The sequence below is a fragment of the Patiria miniata genome, unplaced genomic scaffold (assembly GCF_015706575.1).
Source record: "Patiria miniata isolate m_02_andy unplaced genomic scaffold, ASM1570657v1 HiC_scaffold_29, whole genome shotgun sequence".
Taxonomy (NCBI): domain Eukaryota; kingdom Metazoa; phylum Echinodermata; class Asteroidea; order Valvatida; family Asterinidae; genus Patiria; species Patiria miniata.
Window position 1 is genome coordinate 20445656 of NW_024037068.1, and position 20362 is coordinate 20466017.

A 20362-nucleotide genomic window follows, 5' to 3' on the forward strand; every position below is an offset into this window, starting at 1 on the left:
CTGATTGTGGGGGTGGGAACCAGCCGAACAGAATTACTGTCGGTCCGCCAATAATTCGAAATTTGTGGGGTAATGATTCAATAACTAAACATGGGCCTTCCGAAATTATTCCGTTCCAGCACTGTCATTTTCGAAGAAATTAATAAATGTAGATGATTTACAACGATCTGGCGATTGACTGATTTTTGGAATAAAGAGTGCTATATGGAACAAAATTTGTGCATGACTTTTCACTGTTTTCTCGAAGAATGTAATTTCCTCCGGGCTGAAACTTGAACATGTTAGGTGCTGATCATTCTTTTTTGGATTTCGAGTGGTGTTGTTATTGGTGGAAACAAACAAAATGCATGAAAAGCAAACAGGCTTTCAAGTATTCCTACTTTTCCTGTGTTTTTTTTTTTTTTTACCTTGCGTTTTGTTTTTTGCTTAAAATTCCTACTTTTTTGTTGCACAAATCTGGAAAATGAAATCACATTGAATATTTTTTCAAAACAGTGTTACACACTGTCAAATCACACAATGAAGGGCTTGGGCGCAGGAGTACTTCAACTGTACCTCCAAGAGCTTAGTAGAGGACGGAGCACAAGTGTTGTGAGTACAGAACATGCCAAATGAGGCTTATAAAATGATGCTGTGGACATGGGCGAGTATCAACGAAAACTACCCCTGAAAGCCCACGAAAGTCCTACTTTTATCCTGATGTTGTCCTCCAAAGTCCTACTTTTGTCCTGTTTCTCTGAAAATTTTGATCGTACTGTTCTCGTACTTTTTCACCTGGGTCTGCTTCAAAGTCTGAGTAACTGATCAGACATGCCTTAATGTATGGATGGATAAAAACGAGTCAGAACGCATGTAATCCTCCATGTATGGGCAGTTTGACAGAATAATGTTGAGTGGTGAATGTTCATGTATGCGTGTCTAGCTGTTTGCAGCGCTGTCTGGCTGATATGCAAATACAGGACCTCATTGATCAACGTGACCCTGCCCGGGTTCAGGGTGGCGTAGAAGTGAACGTGGAAGTCCATAGAAGCGCCAAGCAAAACGCTTAGCGCTTTGGGCATTTAAGCAAATAAATAAATAAATAAAATTAAAAAAATGGAAAAACTAGTGTGGGAACTAGTTGCAAACGGTTAACATCTCTAGCTGATTGTTGATCCTTTTGACCCTGTCTGACTTTTAGAACGGCATAAAAATCCAGGGCCCAATTTCTCGAAGCTGAACAAGAAACTGCGAACCAATCGATCCATTTTTGACCTGCTCAGCTTTGAGGTGGTGTATACTTAAAACAAACGGCCACATTTTTATGGAGTCACTTTGAAAAATAAGAAAGAAAACAAAATCTGAACAAAAACAATGTGTTTTCTGCAACTATGCAAATTGATGTGCTTTGAACCACATCACATGACACAGTGGCATGGTCGGAAAGTTTTGCTGAGCCAGTGTTTTCTGTGTTCAGCAACTTGAAATTAGGGTGCTAAAACTCGGTGTAATTAGTTTAAGTGATGGCTGTTTCCCTTTTGGAGAAGTTCCTGTGCTTAGGGTCTTATGCTTTTTGTGCAGTTATTCCTATTGAATCAACAATAATTGCTCAAAATCTCAGCAGAGTGCGTGGCAACTGACCTGTTAGTTTAAAGCTACAGTCCATCATGTGCAGCTATCCAAAAAGTGACTGATGTAATTATTGTTGAAAAACATACTTGGTTGAAAGATAGTAAGGGGACTAAACTCCCTGTGAAATTATTCTCTCTGGCATGCTGTCATTTTGAAGAAATCAACGAAAGAAGGCCTTTCCAACGGTGCGTCTTAAGACGCACCGTTGGAAATTTCCGTTAGTAGTTCGTTTTTTTTATACGGCGAAGCGCGCGTAAGCGTTGACACGACGCACACGCGTGCGCACCCTCTATAATTCGTCAGATCAGTGCGCGACATCGCGTAGCTGCCTTCGGCTCAGTGCAAACGTGTCACGGACGCTGAATTCAGGCCCAATTCAAAACATAATTCAGCCACTTTTGATTTCAAATCGAGATCCTAGAATGTTGTTTTGCTAAAAAAATACAGCTGAAGCTGAGCTGAAACTTCATCAGCTTAGTTGTTTATCACCCTTCTTTAGATTTTGAGCATGTTTGTTGCTTCAAACGAACAAAATGCACAAATTACAAATGTCAGGTCAGTGGTAGGGCTGTCTCGAATATACCGAATATTCAAATATTCCAGCATCAACCCAATATTCGAAAGCTTTTTGCCGGCTTGAATATTAAAAAAAAATAATAAAATAGGCCTAACACTTGACTGTGGTGTTAGTTTATCGTAAAGTTGGGGGCTTTATTGCGAGTGGCACTTTTTTGTGTACGGTAACATTTTTGTCGACAGCATTTCATTGCCAGTTCAGGCTTGAACTTGACTTTATTTCATCTCACAATTTACATGAGTACAAGGTGATAGGCAGATAATAAATACAATTAATAGAGATGCGGAATCCATAAAAAAGCTTAGCTTGTGGGTATGGACCCCGATAATTAGCATGATTATACTTACAAATGGATTATAAACACTGGCACATTTCGAACATATTCAAATATTCGATCTAGTCCAAGTTAGGACAATCTACTATACAAAAATTCACCACACTATTGTTTTGAAACCCTGTCGTCTATTTTTGACACGACTTGGTTTTCATGTACATGTATGTCAAAAAAACCTGTTAAACTTCAGCACAGTTTATTCAGTCCAAGGCAAATCTATGAAATTTTGAATGCTGACTAAAGCAGTGGTGGCACCACTCAGTTTGTTGTGAATACAGCTTCAGAAAGCTGGTCTTGGTATTTCTTGTGGAAAATAAAATAAAAAAATAAAGAAACTACATGTTCTATAACTTGTTTCATCGTATGTTGTTGTAATCAGCTTATAAGTTTCAATTTTTTGTGTGTGTCTTACAGGTAATACAGTCATAGCTGATGCAACCTGTTGAGTGGAAATTAACTGCAGTCGATGTCCAACTCATCAGAAGAACAAGTAAGTACCGGTTTTACACATTTGATATTGGAGGCATGCAAAACGAGTTGCTTTGCTTTGATTGTTTGTGTGTGTACAGGGTGAGTAAAAAAAAAAACGAAACCCAAATGTCGGGACCAGTGTTTTAGTGAAGATCTTCATGTAGCACTTTCAAAATCTAGGATATGAAAGCCCAATTCATAAGCTTTCTTTTAGTACAAGACTCAGTCAAAGCACTCATGTACTTTTCAAGTTACAGAGTTTTAAACACAACCACCGTTTTAAAGTTCTGTCCACGGATCACGAAAAAGGTGTGTGTTCTTTCAGCTTATAACAAAAACAATTCACACACATCCTTTGTGATTTGTTTTCGTTTTGCTGAAAGAACACTGAACTTTTATGTGATCCGTGGACAGAACCTTAAACCGGCGGTTGTGTTTTAAACTCTGTAACTTGAAAAGTACATGAGTGCTTTGAATAATTCTTGTACTAAAAAAAGCTTGTGAATTGGGCTTTCATATCCTAGATTTTGAAAGTGCTACATGCAGAACTTCACTAAAACAATGGTCCCGACATTTGGGTTTCTTTTTTTTCGACTCACCCTGTATGTGTGCCCTAGCTGACACTGCATTATGAGGAAGTTTTCTATTGTCAGGGAAATGCGACCAAGTTGTGGGGACTTTCTGCTGTCCCCATAGTGTCTTCGGTCCCCATAATAACTATCGCAGAACAGGTGTGTGGTCCCCACAATTACGGAACAAGACAGTGTGTACAGGTGTGGCAGTCCATACGTTATGTGGACTTGCACAGGTCCGCCCAATGTTTTCATCTTTCTGTTTGATAGGTACATTTGTACCAAAAGGACACTAGGCTAGCTCTCTGTGACCAGCCAAAATCTAGAAAGAAATCAAGTGACATGCGATAACTGTTAAAGGGGCACTAGGTCCTGAAATCCCCGAAAATGTCATGTTTTGGATTGTTTACTTATCCTATTTCAAACATGTGGTTCAAAGGAAACCAACCTAATATCTTACCGTTCCCGAGAAAAGAGGAAAAATCCCCGGTTGTTTACATTGGACACGACAGAGTACGAATATGTTTTTCGTGTCGTTCTCAAACAGTGTACGATATACACGTTACAAGTGTGTCTCGGGAACAGCGGTGACCAATCACCAATGCAAAAAATATGGTTTCTTCAATGTCCGCAAAAGTTAAACTTTACGAATGAAATCACATCTAGCATCCCGACAGCTCAAATTTATGGGGTCGCAAAAGTGGACCCCGAAATTCGTTCTCGCACGCATAATCAGGGGTGTGAAATCTCAGCTTTAAAGCTGATTTCAGCTTTTTTTGTTTTGGATTTCAGCTTTTTTCCCCTCACTTGCTGTGTACAAAAGTATAGGATATTTCCGAAGTTCAGCTTTTTAACACCTTTTTCCAGCTGTTTTCAGCTATTTTAATCATTGGACACTCACACCCCTGATAATACAGGAATAACACAAAAACGCCCAGTTTTTAAAGGATAGTTGTGTGGATGTTTATACATGTATATTTACCATTTCCAAATATGAGAAGTGATGCATAATATATTGACACCAAAAGTTAACGGAAAATATAACCTCCGAAACATGACAACGCTTAATGACATAGCTACAGAACGGAAACAGAAACAGTGGTCAAAATAATATGGCAGAAAGGTCCAACCCTTGTGCTTAATCACAACCCAAAAGCAACTTGGAATGCATGCTCAATAATATAAATAGGTTGAATAAAAAAAGGTACCTCAAAACGGACCACTCAAAGTGGTATGATTAAGCCCCTTCTGGGGTCTGAGGTATCCATATGAAGAAACAAAGGAACTTTGCTAAGCTACCGGTACCCGAGGTAGCCTTTACCCAGGATAGTTGTGTGACCAAAAATCTAAGAATTCTATCCACTGGTTCAAAAAAATGTAGACCAAAACCTCAACATTTCAAAGTTACACCACTGATTGTGAAAATGGCCATATCCTACTTTTAAATGTTCTTTCCGATTAACATCATCTCGTTCCAAGCGTGTTTTGTAGCCCAGTTGGGCTGTTCCAGGACCTAGTGTCCCTTTAACAATTTTTTTTCGAATTGTGAAAGTCTTGGGGTGGAATGGAAGCAAGATTTGGGTATGGAGTTCCAGAGAGAGGCAGTACAACACCAATAACTTTGACAAATATCTTAAAGAGCCAGATTTTGGATTTGTAACTGTAGCCATATCCATCATGTGAGAAAATTCAGACTTTGTGTGATCATTTACTGTGAATGTCAAAAATTTCTCTTATGAGCGTCTCAAGGTAACTTTGGGTGTGAACTACATGTAGAGTTAACCATAGTTCAAGTAACTTCACTCAACAAAAGGATGGTTGAACTACTCTAGTCAACTACAATGTATGTGGAACCGGGAAATTCGGGATAATTGGATAGGAAATTTGGATAGTCATCAATAAAAAAGAGAAAAATCAGAGAAAATGTTAACTTCAGACCATACAGCGACATAGTGCATGTGCTGCCAGGTTGGTCATTAGTCTGCTCCCTTACATACATGTATTGCGCTAATGAAAATGAATTTACAGGTTCCATGCAGCAGATACACGACCATCACTCCCTCAGTCTGGCTTCCAGATGCGTAATATTACAAAATTACAACACCGTCTGCAAATGGTGCCCGACTAAATTTAGTGCAAAATATATGGGAGCCCAGGGAGGCCACATAAATACTCGATCGTAACTTCATCTAAAAACATGTTAAAATTGTGCAGCAGCAGGATTCCAGTCAAATGAGTGAGTTTGGCAGTTTTGAGACATCATCTTACATTGAAAGTTCTTAAAAATTTTGCCGACGCGCATGGCTATGACAATGCGCGCAAAGACCAGAAACTGGAGCATTTTTTTTTTGGCCTCATGGTCCTCGCCTGAACTTGCTCCATGCATAGCCAAAAAAAGGAGAAAAATTCCATTAATTAAGGTGTCTACGACTACAGAACTTTCACAAATAAAGCCTTTAACATATTACGCTGTACATGTACATGTAGATGCACCTTATACAATACCAGTGTAGGGCCTTCAAAAGAACTGAATAGGTGGGGCATATTTATGAAGGAGTGAAACATGTGTAGCACCCACACAATACAGTGTATGGGCCATTCAACTTGCGTGGGGGGATATCTCTCTGATTCATGAGTGCATTTTGTCTAGAAACCACAAGTATTCCAGTGTTGTGTTTGCGGTTTACCAAGGGTTGTGGAGGGGAAATATCAAGGTGCTAACAGATACATCTCATCATTTTTCCTTGAAACCTGGAGATCTGTCTCAGTGGGACCAAGAAATGTTTAGGATTGAGGTTGGGACAAAGGATTGTGGACAACTCGCATCAATTTATTTAACCAGTTACAAAATGTACAAGTATCACTTGTACTACTTTGCATTACATTGCACTACATTGTATTACCTTGTACTACATTGTATTACCTTGTATTACCTTGTATTACCTTGTATTACCTTGTATTACATTGTTTTACCTTGTACTACATTGTATTACCTTGTACTACATTGCATTACATTGTATTACCTTGCATTACATTGTATTACCTTGTACTACATTGTATTACCTTGTATTACCTTGTATTACATTGTTTTACCTTGTACTACATTGTATTACCTTGTACTACATTGTATTACATTGTATTACCTTGTACTACATTGTATTACCTAGTATTACATTGTATTACATTGTATGACCTTGTAATACATTGTATTACATTGTACTACATTGTATTACCTTGTACTACATTGTATTACATTGTATTACATTGTGTTCATTTCCTGATGAATCTATAACACAATAGAGTGCTGGGGCAGTGTGGGGCGGGCAGCACAGGGAGTACTAGGGAAGGGGGGGGGAGTTTGGGGCAGTATAGGAAAATGTGGATTGAATGCTGCAGACTCTAAAAACTTTTCTCGTCATTGGACTATTTTTTCCTTGGACTCTGTGTGAGATGCAGCAGGGCCACTCTTTCCTAATGTTGAAATCTATTTGATAAAAAAAGGCTATTTTGCAAGGAGCCTTCCAGAGTATAGAGGATTTTGTCTCTTTGTGAAATAGAAAACACTGTGGACATGTTCACATAGCAGACAGGGTTAAAGGAGTTCCATGTAGGTGTGTAGGAGATCATGTAGTACTTGTCATGCATACATTAGGAGATATTTGGTGTATGAGCTGAGGTTGCCACTTTAAGGCACACAGTAGCTGACCAGCAGTGTACTAACCCATTGTGTTCATGGCCAAATCCATTGAGTGGACATTGGGGATCAATTACTGTGTCAACAACCTGTCAGACTCATTACATGGCTGACCGGTGATGAATAGCCAGTAATGCATGTGACTGTTATGGCCATGTATTATGCTAACACTGTTAATAGCCCGTGGGTGGCCCAATACTGCATACACCACCAGTAAACTCTACTCCATCTTCAGGACAATAGGTTATTATTTACGACCGGCTTTTATGGCCTACATTTTGATGGCAAAAAAGCAGGCACTGAGTGAAAAAAAGAGAATAGTATTACAAAGTGTGATAGGTCATTTGGGGCGGTGGCGTGATAATTTAGCAGCAAAAGCCTGTTCTAATTAGGGGTTTAGGAAGCATTTGATAATTGCCTTTTAGGCCAAAAAAAATTACGTCGGTCTCTGGTCAGCGCGCGTGTCGATTTTAATCATGCGCGTCAATCTTTTTTTTTTCCAAAATGTTCTGCGGTAGCTCCAACAGCACCCTCTATTGCCGCACCTGCTCAATTTTTTTTTACCAAAGAGCACCAAGGAATGGGAAATTGCACCAAGGCAAATGATCGAGAGCACCAAGGCAAACTACGGAGGACACCAATGTACAAAACGTACATGTACATGAGGACACCAAAAAAGCAAAATAGTACTTGTCTGTACAATCCAAGCTTGAAGAAAAAAAAAAAAAAGCCGCGTCCCCGCGTCAATTCCGGAACTTTGGTCTGACCAGAGACCGAACATTTTTTTTTTGGGCCTTAATAAAAAAAATTGCCTTGAAATGAAAAGCAGGGCATGCCAGTCATAAAGTAATATGCACGTTTTCAAAACCTAAGGTTGCAGACTAGTAAATAAATTCCCCTACTTTCCAATGATTAAAACCACCACTAAAAAAACCCCACCACCACTCGAAAAAAAAGAAGAAAATTGGGAAAAGTACCGGTACTTCTGACACGTGATCAAGAAATACACCAAATTAAAAGTTCACTTTCCGGTCAATGTTTGTGGCTGATTTTTCCCAGAAAAGACTTCCAGTGAATAGCCATTCTGAATCAGTTGGATTGGATATGTTGGCTCAGACAACAGCTTTACTAAACCACAGACCAAATTTTTCCCTGAAAAAGTGAAATTATTTGAACTTGAAGGTACTATACAACGTTTGCTTTTGCTGTAATTTTCAGAAATAGATGGAATTGGGGGTTAGTATTTTATAGAAAATATTGTTACCTGTTAAAAGGTTTGTATTCATAGATGCTGGAGAAACCAAAACAAAAATGCTGTTCTTGTAGTCTGGTTCCCTGACCTTACTTCAAACGGAACAGAGTAATTTATAGACGTTGGGCAATTGTCCCAGGGAACCAGACTAGAGCTAGCTTGCACCCGTTCACGGATGTATAACCGATGGCAAACAAAATATTGCAAAGCCAAATTTGGTAAATTGAGGGCAGTATTTTGAAAAAAAAGGCAGTTTTTTTCTAACGATGGTCGGCCAACCATCATTGGAAGTTGATACAAAAATTCAATTTTTCTTGAAAATGACAGCACACCAGGTGCCATGCTTTCACAGGACTTTTCACAGGTTTTTTTTGTTGATTTGTTTGTTTTGTATTGCATTAAACATGGAGGAATAAGGATACACTTCCAAATTATGTTTTGTCACGGTAAGTCACCAGGAGGTTACAACACAAACTTCCTGCTCACAAGTTGTGCAGGGTGAAGTTAGGGTCGGACATCGGACATTTAGCGACCTTGTATCATATATGAACTTTTGTAGTAGAGGCCCGACAATAACTCTAGGCATTTCTTTTGTGTGTTATGGGCGCAAAAGCAACCCACAATAAAACCATATTTTCAGAGTGGTTGAAAAAGTCAACAGTTGAAAAATAGTTAATAAAAATTCTGTACAAATTGGAAATTGAATACCAGTATGTTGCATAGGTTGAGAAAATTCATGGGAAAAAAAGGTAGTCAGAGTCGTAGAAGTATATGCAAATGCCCAAAAATAGAAAAAAGAGTAGTTGTTCCAATTAAATAAAACATACATGTACAAATTGGAAATTTGTGTAGCAGAAAAAAATGGAATATGTTGCAGAGCATAAGTAGAGCAAATGCAAGGGAAAATGGTGGTCAGTTGTCATAGAGATATATGCAATGTCTAAAAACAGAAAAAAAGGAGTTTTTCCAATTAAATAAAACATACAAATTGAAAAATTCGTTAGTAGAAAAAAAAATTATGTTGAAGAAAGGTGATCAGTACCATTGATGTAGAACAGTATGCAAATGTCTAAAAACAGAAGAAGAAAAAAGAGTAGTTGTTCCAATTAAATAAAACATACAAATTGAAAAATTCGTTAGTAGAAAAGAAAAATTATGTTGAAGAAAGGTGATCAGTACCACTGATGTAGAACAGTATGCAAATGTCTAAAAACAGAAGGAAAAAAAGAGTAGTTTTTCCAATCAAATAAAACATACACATTGGAAATTCGTTGGAAGGAGAAAAAAAACATTTAATATGTTAAAGAGCGGGGGTAGAGCAAACTCGAGGGGAAAAAAAAGAAAAGGTGGTCAGTGTTATAGAAGTGTATGAAAACTGATATATGCAGTTTTGCATGCATGGTAAAACAAATCGCATTAGCGCTTATGATTTATACCGGTAGCCCTGGGCCCAATTTCACGGCGCTGCTAAGCACACAATTTTATGCTAACAGAGCCTCTGTCTATTTCATGGAGACCGTAAGCATAAGCACAGCAAAAGGCACACTTACCTCAGAGGAAAAATTTGCTGAACTCAGTTACGTAACAATAAAAAATCTCCATGCACGCGCGACCGTTAGCACACACACGCCGTGAAATAGTGCTTAAGGTTAGCACATTTTTCTGCTATGCTAAGCACAACTTTTCTGCTAACTGTTAAGCAGCGCCGTCCAATTGGGCCCTGACATGTTCAACATGTATGTATAATGTTACCAATTTGATAAAATTGCCACTTGAATAAAAAGAAAGTTCCTATGCCCAGTGCAGTTGGCAGAGAATTATCAGACCTTTCAAAACATTTTAAATTTGCCTGACTAAAAGGGTTTTGAAAGGTGAAATAGTGCTGGAACTTTGAAACTTTTCGAAAGGTTTCGGAAGGTGAAGCAACTCTGTGGGCAAATTCAGTAAGTTGCCTTTCAATACCTTTCGAAAGAAATTGAAAGGTGTGGTAGTGCAGTAACAATAAATTCTGGAGGATTTTAAAAGGTCCTGCATTTTTTGTCCTCCAATTTGCCAGAACCCAGATTTTGAGGGGTTTTGAATCCATGGTCAAACCACAGGAGAGTTAAAGGGAATGTACATCATTGGCTTTTGCTGTAATTTTCAGAAATGAACTATTTGAGAGGTTAGTATAATAGATCAAATATTGTTACACTGACATTTTTGAAGTTCTGTGTTCGAAAAGGTTGGAAAAACCAAGAAAAACAAAAATTTTCAAGTAGTCTGGTTCCCTGACTCCACAAAAGATAAAATGGATCAAGTTATAGATGATGGAAAGTTGTAAGGCAAGGGAACCAGTCTAGCTGGCCTGCACCCGTTCATGAACATGTAACCAATAGCAAATAAAATTTGGACTGAAAAAATGGTAAATTTGGAGCAGTAGTTGAAAAATAGTTAGGTTTTTCCAACACTGGTCGGCCGACCACCGTTGGAAATGTTTACAAAAATACCATTTTCTTGAAAAGGACTTAACACCAGGTGCCAAAATTTTACAAGATGCTTGAGACTGTCATTTACCAACATCCTAGTAAGGTATTTCGTGAAAACTTGGTAGTTTTATTTTTCAATGTTTGCAAATGTTGTATATTCCCTTTAAGGTACAAATTTAAGGTAAATCTAGACAACATTTGCAAACATTCATGAATGAAACTGCCAAATTGTTATGAAACATCCTACTTAAGCCCTATACTAACATGTACATGTACATTTGTAAGTAAATAATTGGATCACGTATCCTGTGATACCATTTTCAAGAAAAGAGGAATTACTGGTACATTCATTTCCTTGCAATGGTAAGGACCAAACCATCGCGAGAAATAAAGTCTGTTTTTCGAATAATGTTCCCAACTGACTGAATTTACATGTAGTTTAATTTGCAATCGGTTACATATTTTATTCATGAATGAGAATTATTTTCCCGAGTGACTAACTGGGTCATAATCACAAGAGAAAAAGGAAGATGCATTATTTTTCACCGTTTTCTCAAACAGTATGATATCTCGAGCATGAAAGTTCGTTCAACGTATGATATCTATTGAGTAAATTTCAACAGGTTCATTTTTAATAACCTGCTTTCGATTTATTGTATTGTTGTTCTGTGAAGCAGCAAAAATATCTTTTGTTTTTAGGGGCAAATATTGAGCTTTTGGTCCGCAGTACTTTCTTGAGGGCTATCTTTTAGGAAGGTTTCAAAACAGATTTTGATTAGGAATCTGAGAAATTTTGGATTTAGCTGGGTAGTCCTGGGGAACTACCGGTATTAAGGGGTTACATATACCGGTACACGTAGATAGTTCAACTAACTCTGAACAAACACTGGTTAGTTAACGATTGTTGGACTAGTCTAGTCGACATTTTGGGACCTGCAATCCCGGCCAAATTGGTTGGGACACTTGGAAATAACCTTAGCCTCCCACGGTCACCCACTCCCCCGGTCAGTGTTGTTCTCTCCAGCTGATAGAGCACACACCGCGCAATGAGAGACAACATTGAGTGGGGGGGGGGGGGGGGGCAGCGAGATTTGGCCAGGATTGTGCCTACCGTATGCAGAGGTTACAATAGCCCCGTGCAACATAATGTGCATCAGATTGCCAGGACCAAGAGGTTTCGTGACGATGTTTTGACTAGAAATGCACGAGTTAGACATGTACGTCATAACCCATCCACTTGTCAACCAATCAGGCTTCCCACAGTCATGGAAAAATCCTGGAAAATCCTGGAAGCCATCATACAGGACGTATTGGAAAAGACATGGAATTTTGGTACTTTACAAGGAGTCATGGAATGTTGATATTCCAAGAAAAAAGGCATTGAAAAGTCATTGAATCCTTCACAACCCATACGTGAAGATTCATAATATTTGGCTATGGCAGTTTTTCAGTTTCTTGTCTTGTCTTGATGAATACTGCACCAACACCCCTTCTCAGGGGTCACACGGGCAGGGCATACACATCCTTCCTGCCAGAAACACCGGAGCGAACCCCTTCTCTTAGCGATAAGCGTTACTGGGTTCTTTTACGTGCGTTAGGCCTTATACAACACACGGGACCTACGGCTTTGCGTCCCATCCGAAGGACGAAGCAAGAATGGTTAAGTGCCTTGCTTATGAGCACAAGTGACCGCGCCCGGGCTCGAACCGGCATCACTGTTGCCTCTGAAACACCAGAACATGATTCTGGTGCTCTTAACTGCTAGGCCATGACACTCCACTTTTACTATACTTCTTCTAAATGCAAACATGTATGCTCTAATACTTGCTGCATGTGCAGTGCATCATTGATGTTTTGTGGTGCTCGAAGGTCTCGTGTCAAACCGGAACAGTGGAAGGCTGAAAGGGAGTGGCATCCCTTGCTTCTAGAGCAATGGGCTCCTGAGATGCCAAAACAGCATAGGAATTGGTCATGGAAAGCCTTATTTTGTCCTGGAAAAGTCATGAATGGAAAAGTTACGGAATTTTCTTTAAGATTTCTGTGAGAACCTGGACCAATGGTCCCTGATTGAACTTGCTCATAGAATAAAGGAAGGTGATCACAAAATTGAAATATGGCATCTTTAAGGCAAAGTTTGTGCAGCCTGTGCTGGCTGTCCTTCCCTGTAGCACGCTGAACCCGTTCAGGCTTGTGTCTCATACCTCCGGTCCGCCCAAACCCGTAGATCCGAACTTGTGTTGGCTTCATATTCACAGGTTCGAATCCACAGGTCCTGGGCTGGCTGGAACTCGCATCCTGCCTACCACATGATGGCTTCTACATGGGGTTCACAAACACCGATGGTCAACAGCAAAGCTAGTGGCTCACACGTGATCTGCATCTGCTGGATACTGCAACAATCTCCACTACGGGATATGTAACCCTAAAGGGGCCGGGGGGGGGGGGGGGGATCTGCCTCCCCCCGTCAACTTTTTCCGCGATAGCTTAAAAAAAAAAATAGTTCGCGACCCGAGCTGTTCTGAATTTGTGAATTTTTAGCCTCGAGCCTTGCGCATCCTTTAATAGCAAAAACATAAAAATCGGACGTTTTGCCGTGCAGTGAAAAATTTTCCGGCGCTATGACCTATAGTCATGAAATTTCTTGGGTATGTTCATGATAAGTTGTTCTATGCATGTGCCGAGTTTCGAAATTTTTCGTCACTCAATGGCCGAGATCTTGGGGGGGGGGGGGGGCTGAATCCCCCCCCCCCCCTCCCCCGAGGGATGATCAAAATAGCCCAGCCCATTTAGGGTTAAAGATGATATCTTGATGTCGCCAAGATTGGTCGTGAAGGTTTGAACAGTTGCGGCTTCCCTTATGTTTGCAGGCAGGTGATTCCACTCCACAAGGGTCCCTGGTATGAAGGAGAATTTGAAGCAATCTTTCTGTGCTGATGGATGGGTGAAGGCGATTGTGGAAGATTTTCATGTTGCTATTCCTCCCTTCTCTGATTTAGCTCGGTAATGGTCTGTGTCAACTAGTACTTCGTGGTGAATTGACTTGTATAGAAGTGTGAGTCTTAAAGATGGCCCTGCGCTCCTCCAGTGATTTCCACCCCAAATTTGTGATCATTGGAGAGACGTTGATGTTGAATGGACCACTAAGAATTCGGTTCGCGCTCATGAATATGTATGATACTACATTGTAGTTGGTAACAGGTGGGTTTGTTTTGAGTGAGTAAAGTACAATCATGCGCTGTATAGCATTTATTGACAAACACTTTTTCTTCCTCTTTATTCTTGATATTTTTTTAGATAGAAGTCTGAGGACAACATGCGATACATATCAGACCGTCATTCCTCGCGAAAAGGCCCTGTTGGACGATGGCCACCGGTCTCCAGGCTTTCACAGTGCGAACCATGCAGGTATTGTCTATTCTCTTGATCCACTGCAGAATTGCTTGATTACATTTTGAAAGGTAATTACAATATTTGCGAACATCAAAAAACAAAACTGCCAAATTATTATGAAATAGGGCCTACATGTACTTGACTGTAAGTGAATAATAGTCTCAAGCATCCTGTGAAATACCGTAATGGCACCCTGTATGCTGTCATTTTCAAGAAAAGTGGAATTTCTGTATCAATTTCCAAGGATGGTCGGCTGACCATGTTTGGGGGAAAAAAACCCTGATTTTTATCAAATACTGCCCCAAATTTACCATATTTAGTCAGTCCAAATTTTGTTTGCAATCTGTTACACATCCGTGAACGGGTGCAAGCTAGCTAGTCTGGTTCCCTGACCTGACCATTCCCCCACATATATAAATTGCTCCGGTTTTGTCTGAAGTATAGGGTCAAGGAACAGGACTACAAGAGCAGAATTTATCCTTGGTCTTTCCAGGATCTGTGAACAGGAAACTTGAAACAAACAGATCATTGTTACAATATCTGCTGTAGAATACTAACGCCCAAATCCATCTATTTCTGAAAATTACTGCAAAACTAAATGTTGTATTATATTACCTTAAATTCGTACCCCCCAAAAAACCCACTTGTAGTCCCATTAACGGATGGGGAGAACAAATCTGTACATAGTGATCTATTGCCAAAACTTTATGATCGGTTGTAAATTATGGATATACTCAAATTTGGCCAATTTCCCTGCAGCTTTCGAGCATGGATGCCTAGGAAGAACGATATTCAGACGATAAGTGTGAAATGGATTGATGGCTCCAGAGTCATTTCTTAACATTGTCATGAGAAACTGAAGTTTGTGACTTGAGGAGTGTCTAATCATTCTAAGGCAGTGACTCGTCAAGTCCAGTCGAGTCATTTGCTCATTCAAGTTCAGTTGAGTCACGAGTCGGCATTTAGTTTTCTAAATCTGCCGAAAACAAGTGAAAATCAGGGGGGAGATTTGTCAGAATTGTTATCCCCACCGCCACACCCCATCCCCAAACCCCACCCCCACCCTGACCCCAACCCCCAACCCCAGGTCAGAGAACTGTGTTTGGTTCTCATAAACGCTACTCAAGTATCTTTACGCAACCAAATTTGGATGCGACTTTGGTTAAATGCAAACTCTGCAATTGTGTAGTTAAGTGGCCAACCCCATTTGCAAATTGTGTACGTGATAGCCGTGATGACCGCCGGGCACAACTTGGCATGAAGTTGATGGCGCTACTCCAAGCCTTGTTTACCGCCACCCGCTGTGTCGTCTTCATATCAGAGACTTTCACTTAAAAACGCATTACTGTCTGGATAGTCAGGTCAGGGTTCACGCTGTCTTATCAAAAACTAGTGCCAATCATTCTGAAAACGGTCCATTCTTTTTTTTGTACTTTACTTTACGTAATCTGGCGGCTGGGTTCGCATGGGGTTGGTTTTATCGTAACCCCAACTCCCGAAGCATTCTTGGAAGGAACCTTCCTAAATACCCCATCACAGTGCAAAGTTATTGTGCTTCGACTTTCATTTTGGCATCGAGCAGTACTTTACCTTCCTCCAAGCATGCAGAATTCTCTAAACTTAAAAGTTTTGTGTGTACATCTGTGTGTAAAGGAGGATTTTCCGGTAATGGATTTTGAGAGTCAACAGTATACTGTCGCTAAAATATTGCAGTATTCGGTATTGGTACCTAGCTGCTGTTCTGGGCAGACTATACCGTATTATGTTATCAAAATGCAGTAAGATACTAAGTGTTAGGGAAACTGCAAACTGGCAGCATGGGCAGAACTTCAAAGGCCCTTCTGGGTGACTAGTAAACACAAATTTCACCTTAAAATACAGTGACCGCAAGGAATTTATTAACAGTTATCCATGTAGTTCAGATCTGGCCACGTTGTTTCCGTCATTTTTTTTTAAAGGGCTTTTGCGTGCATCTGGCCACATTTGAGAGGGGAAAAATCACAGTGACAAAATTCGAATTTTTGACAACATAATTTGGTATTGCTCAGTGTGAAAAAAATGTTGTCACCATACGATACTATTGATTGTTACAACCTATATCGTGTGCTTGGATACTGTAATTTCATTGGTCAAGAACGGCCACATGTCCAGTCTGTAAAAAGGCACATACAATGGTTAACCTCATATGCGCATTGCCCATGCGCGCGTGTAGATCCTGCACGCGCGCTCGCGACTGAGAGATAAGAACTGCATGCATACAATGCGAAACCGCTCAGTCTCATGTTGGGCAGGAAAAGCTGCAGTTAACAAGGGTTAGACCGCACTGATTTAATGGCATGGCAATCCCCCCCCCCCATCAGCAGGTGCATTTATAAAACTATAACAGGTGGATTAGAAAATGTTGCTAAATACCATTAAAAGTGTACATTATTTGATTGTGAGTTGATTGTTGCACAACTTTTTCCCCTGCCAGTTCATTTTTATGAAGTAGGGCCAAGACCATTGCCAGCTTCATTTTTTCTAGTGAGCACTTGACTTGGGTATGGCTGTGCCTTTGTCGAATAATTAAGTATTTGATTATTCAAATATTCGAATAATTTAGTATTAGATTTTTCAAATATTCAAATAATTTAGCATTTGATTATTCAAATATTTGAATAATTTAGCATTTGATTATTGAAATATTCGAATAATTTAGTATTTGATTCTTCAAATATTTGAATAATTTAGTATTAGATTATCAAATATTCAAGTAATTTAGTATTTGATTATTACAATTTCGACTAATTTAGTATTTGATTATTCAAATATTCGAATAATTTAGTATTTGATTTTTCAAATATTCAAATGCGCTGATCGTGCCAGCCTAAACCAGCCATTGATCGGATTTTGCGTGCTCCTGCGGTTGTCGAAAATTGACAAATATCTTATTACGGCAATTAGAGGTACATGTATCAGAATAGCTGATATTTCTGACTGTGTTTAGAGGTGAACTATTTGAGTTAGTACACATGGAAGCTTTGAAATCATTTGCTAAACTTATACGATTAACACAACATCGTGGACGTTTTTTATCATCTGCTTGAGACCTCTCACATTTCTTTTTCAAATATTTGAAAAAATTAAAAAAATGCTATCTGGATATTCGGTTGTTGCTCAAATATTCAAATTGTTCAGTTGATTCAAAACAGCTTTGACTATGGTACATTTGTAAGTCTAGCCCTTTGTTGATCTTTGGGCTATGGCTGCAACGGAATTACTTGGCTGCGGCTAGTACATGTAACACACATGCCTGTGGGATATGGCTTTAGCTACTTCTATGGGCATGTGTGTGTAATTGCAAGCCATTGCCTGGAAATTTGAACATGTGCATGTATTATACCCCTAAGTAATTAGTCTCCGTCTCCAGCAGCTGGTTATATAATTACCTGTCTGGACTTTGCAGCCTTGAGTAACACTTACAAAAATTGAAATAAGGCATTTCCGCAAAGTTTGCAGAAAAGCTAAAAAAGGAGGGGGGGGGGGACCATAAAAGTACTCTGACCTAAAACTATGGTGTCCCCTTGGGGACATGTGCTGTATGGTGAATGTCTGATTTCCTGCCCTTGTAAACAAACAGTGTGATACTTTGCCGTGTAATGAAAGCTGAGCTTGGTGTTGTGTGCAACCTTGGCCTCTGTAGATTTCAGAAGGATATGAATCCATAAGCTAAAACTGAACGAGTCTTTTAACATTTGGCTTACCAAGCTTTGCACTAATAAGCCATTTGCGAGTTAAATTTGATTAAAATTTGAAACGCTGACTTCATCCAATGCTTTGCACGTGTTAACTTTGCATTCTCCCAACCAAAGAGACTGTTACTATATCACGTGATTCGGGGCAAGCCTTATGCTAGCCGCCCCCAGCTCCAGCATGGTCTGGTGTCTTTGTGCCATTCTCACCCATTGTGAACGATGTATTGGTGCTGAGCGTCTCTTACGTAACTACGCAAGAGCTTGCCCCGAATCATGTGATTAGCAACAGTGTCTTAGGTCTGGAGAATTCACAATTAAAATGTGCCAAGCATTCTGAGCAAGTCAGTTTACCAGACTTTTTTCATTTTCATTTAAATCCCAAAGGGTATAGGTCACTCGCAAATGGCTTATTGGAGCTGGAGTATCAGTACTTAAGCAGAAACATTGCTTCATGAGCAACATCTTCTGGAAATCAGTTAATGTAATTCACACTGATTTAAATTGGGGCTGATGACCTTTCTCTGTTTAAGCCCGGCGCACACCTTTGTGATTTTACCGGTTCACCGGATCATCGGGCCATTGTACAGAGGTGTGCGCTGAAAATTTAGACCGATCTGACCGTATATCGGCTGACTGGTTGAATTCAAACCTGTTTGATTTTTTTCGCATCCGATTACACCGGATCCAATTTCACCGGATCTGATTTCACCGGACGCAATAAAGTTAACCAATCAGATACCGGTACACGAAGGAAGTCAAATGGTTGTCATCATGTGACTGGTCACCATGTGACTTGTCATCATGTGACTGATCAGCATGTGACTGATCATCATGTGATCGATTATAGGATGGAATGGGGCATGTGTGCGGGTAACGTATGGTCTGACCGCAACGGGGGAAAAAAAGTACCAGTGATGGGGTGATCTGGGAAACCAATAAAATTGGGAAGGTGTGTGCCGGGCTTAAGCTTATATGTCAAAATGCAGCAGGCTAAACGGGCCGGCTGCTGGTCAGGATTTGCGTGCTCCTGCAGTTGTCGAAAATTGATAAATGATGATGTTATGTAAATAAAATGATGTTATTAAAGTACATAATAATAGGTAGTGGAATGGCCAATATTTGAAAGATCTTAAAGAAGAAATTTTAGTTAATATTCCTCAGCAGAATCCCAAAATCATACGTAAAAGTGGATTTCTAATATTTCAATCGAAAAAAAAAAAAAAAAGGCTAGTGGATATTCGGTTGATGATATATTCATTATAATACACTTCCCTAGAACAATACAGTGATCGTGCAGTGTATGCAGTTTGCAATGTAAACCAACTGCTGTGTTTTATTATATTGGGCATGATCTGTGATGTGATGTTGAAGAGGCGTTATCCTGCACAGGACAACACCAGACTAATCACTGCAAAAACTCTTTGCCTTTTTCTCCAGGTGTATTGTTGAATCTGGAGTGAACAAGCCCAGACGGAACAGGGAGGACTTGCAGGAGGAAGCGAATAGCTACTGGAGGAAAAGGTTAACAGGAGCTCCAGAAAGTGGATGAATTTGTTGAGGGCGCTATACACCGTGGCCATGGCTGGTGCCTATGGAGATGAGGGGGGCGTGGCTAGGATTAATTAAAGGGGTGCGCAGTCACATCCCGAATGGTTTTGGATTTTGTTCAGAAATGATCCTCAAGAGCCAGATTATAGTCTCACTTAAAAATCCTATGGATGAACCATTCCATTGGTTTGACCTGTACATGTATACATAAGAGTCCTGGCAAGAATTGCAATCACAAGTCCATCACAAGTCAATCACAAGCCATCAAAAGTCAATCACAAGCCATCACAAGTCAATCACGAGCCATCACAAATCAATCACAAGCCGTCACAAGTCAATCACAAGCCATCACAAGTCAATCACAAGCCATCATAAGTCAATCACAAGCCATCACAAGTCAATCACAAGCCATCACAAGTCCATCACAAGCCATCATAAGTCAATCACAAGCCATCACAAGTCAATCACAAGCCATCATAAGTCAATCACAAGTCACCACAAGTCAATCACAAGCTATCATAAGTCAATCACAAGCCATCACAAATCAACCACAAGCCATTACAAGTCAATCACAAGCCATCCAGTCCCTAGTCGAGTAACGAACTATCCAAATGGAATGTGACAGAAGCCTTGCTCTGTCATTATATTAACCCTCTCTTTCTTAACACCATGTTTTGTAAATTGACTTGTGATTTAACTTGAGATAATGTT

At 39.8% G+C, this 20362-nt stretch overlaps 1 long non-coding RNA gene across 1 annotated transcript; it reads left to right on the forward strand.

Moving 5' to 3' along the window:
* The first annotated feature begins 2935 nt into the window (after window positions 1–2935).
* Window positions 2936–19909, forward strand: LOC119735928. The gene is made up of 3 exons (XR_005272233.1): window positions 2936–3012; window positions 14274–14384; window positions 19541–19909. It is a non-coding gene; the product is annotated as an uncharacterized LOC119735928 (long non-coding RNA).
* Window positions 19910–20362: the final 453 nt, after the last annotated feature.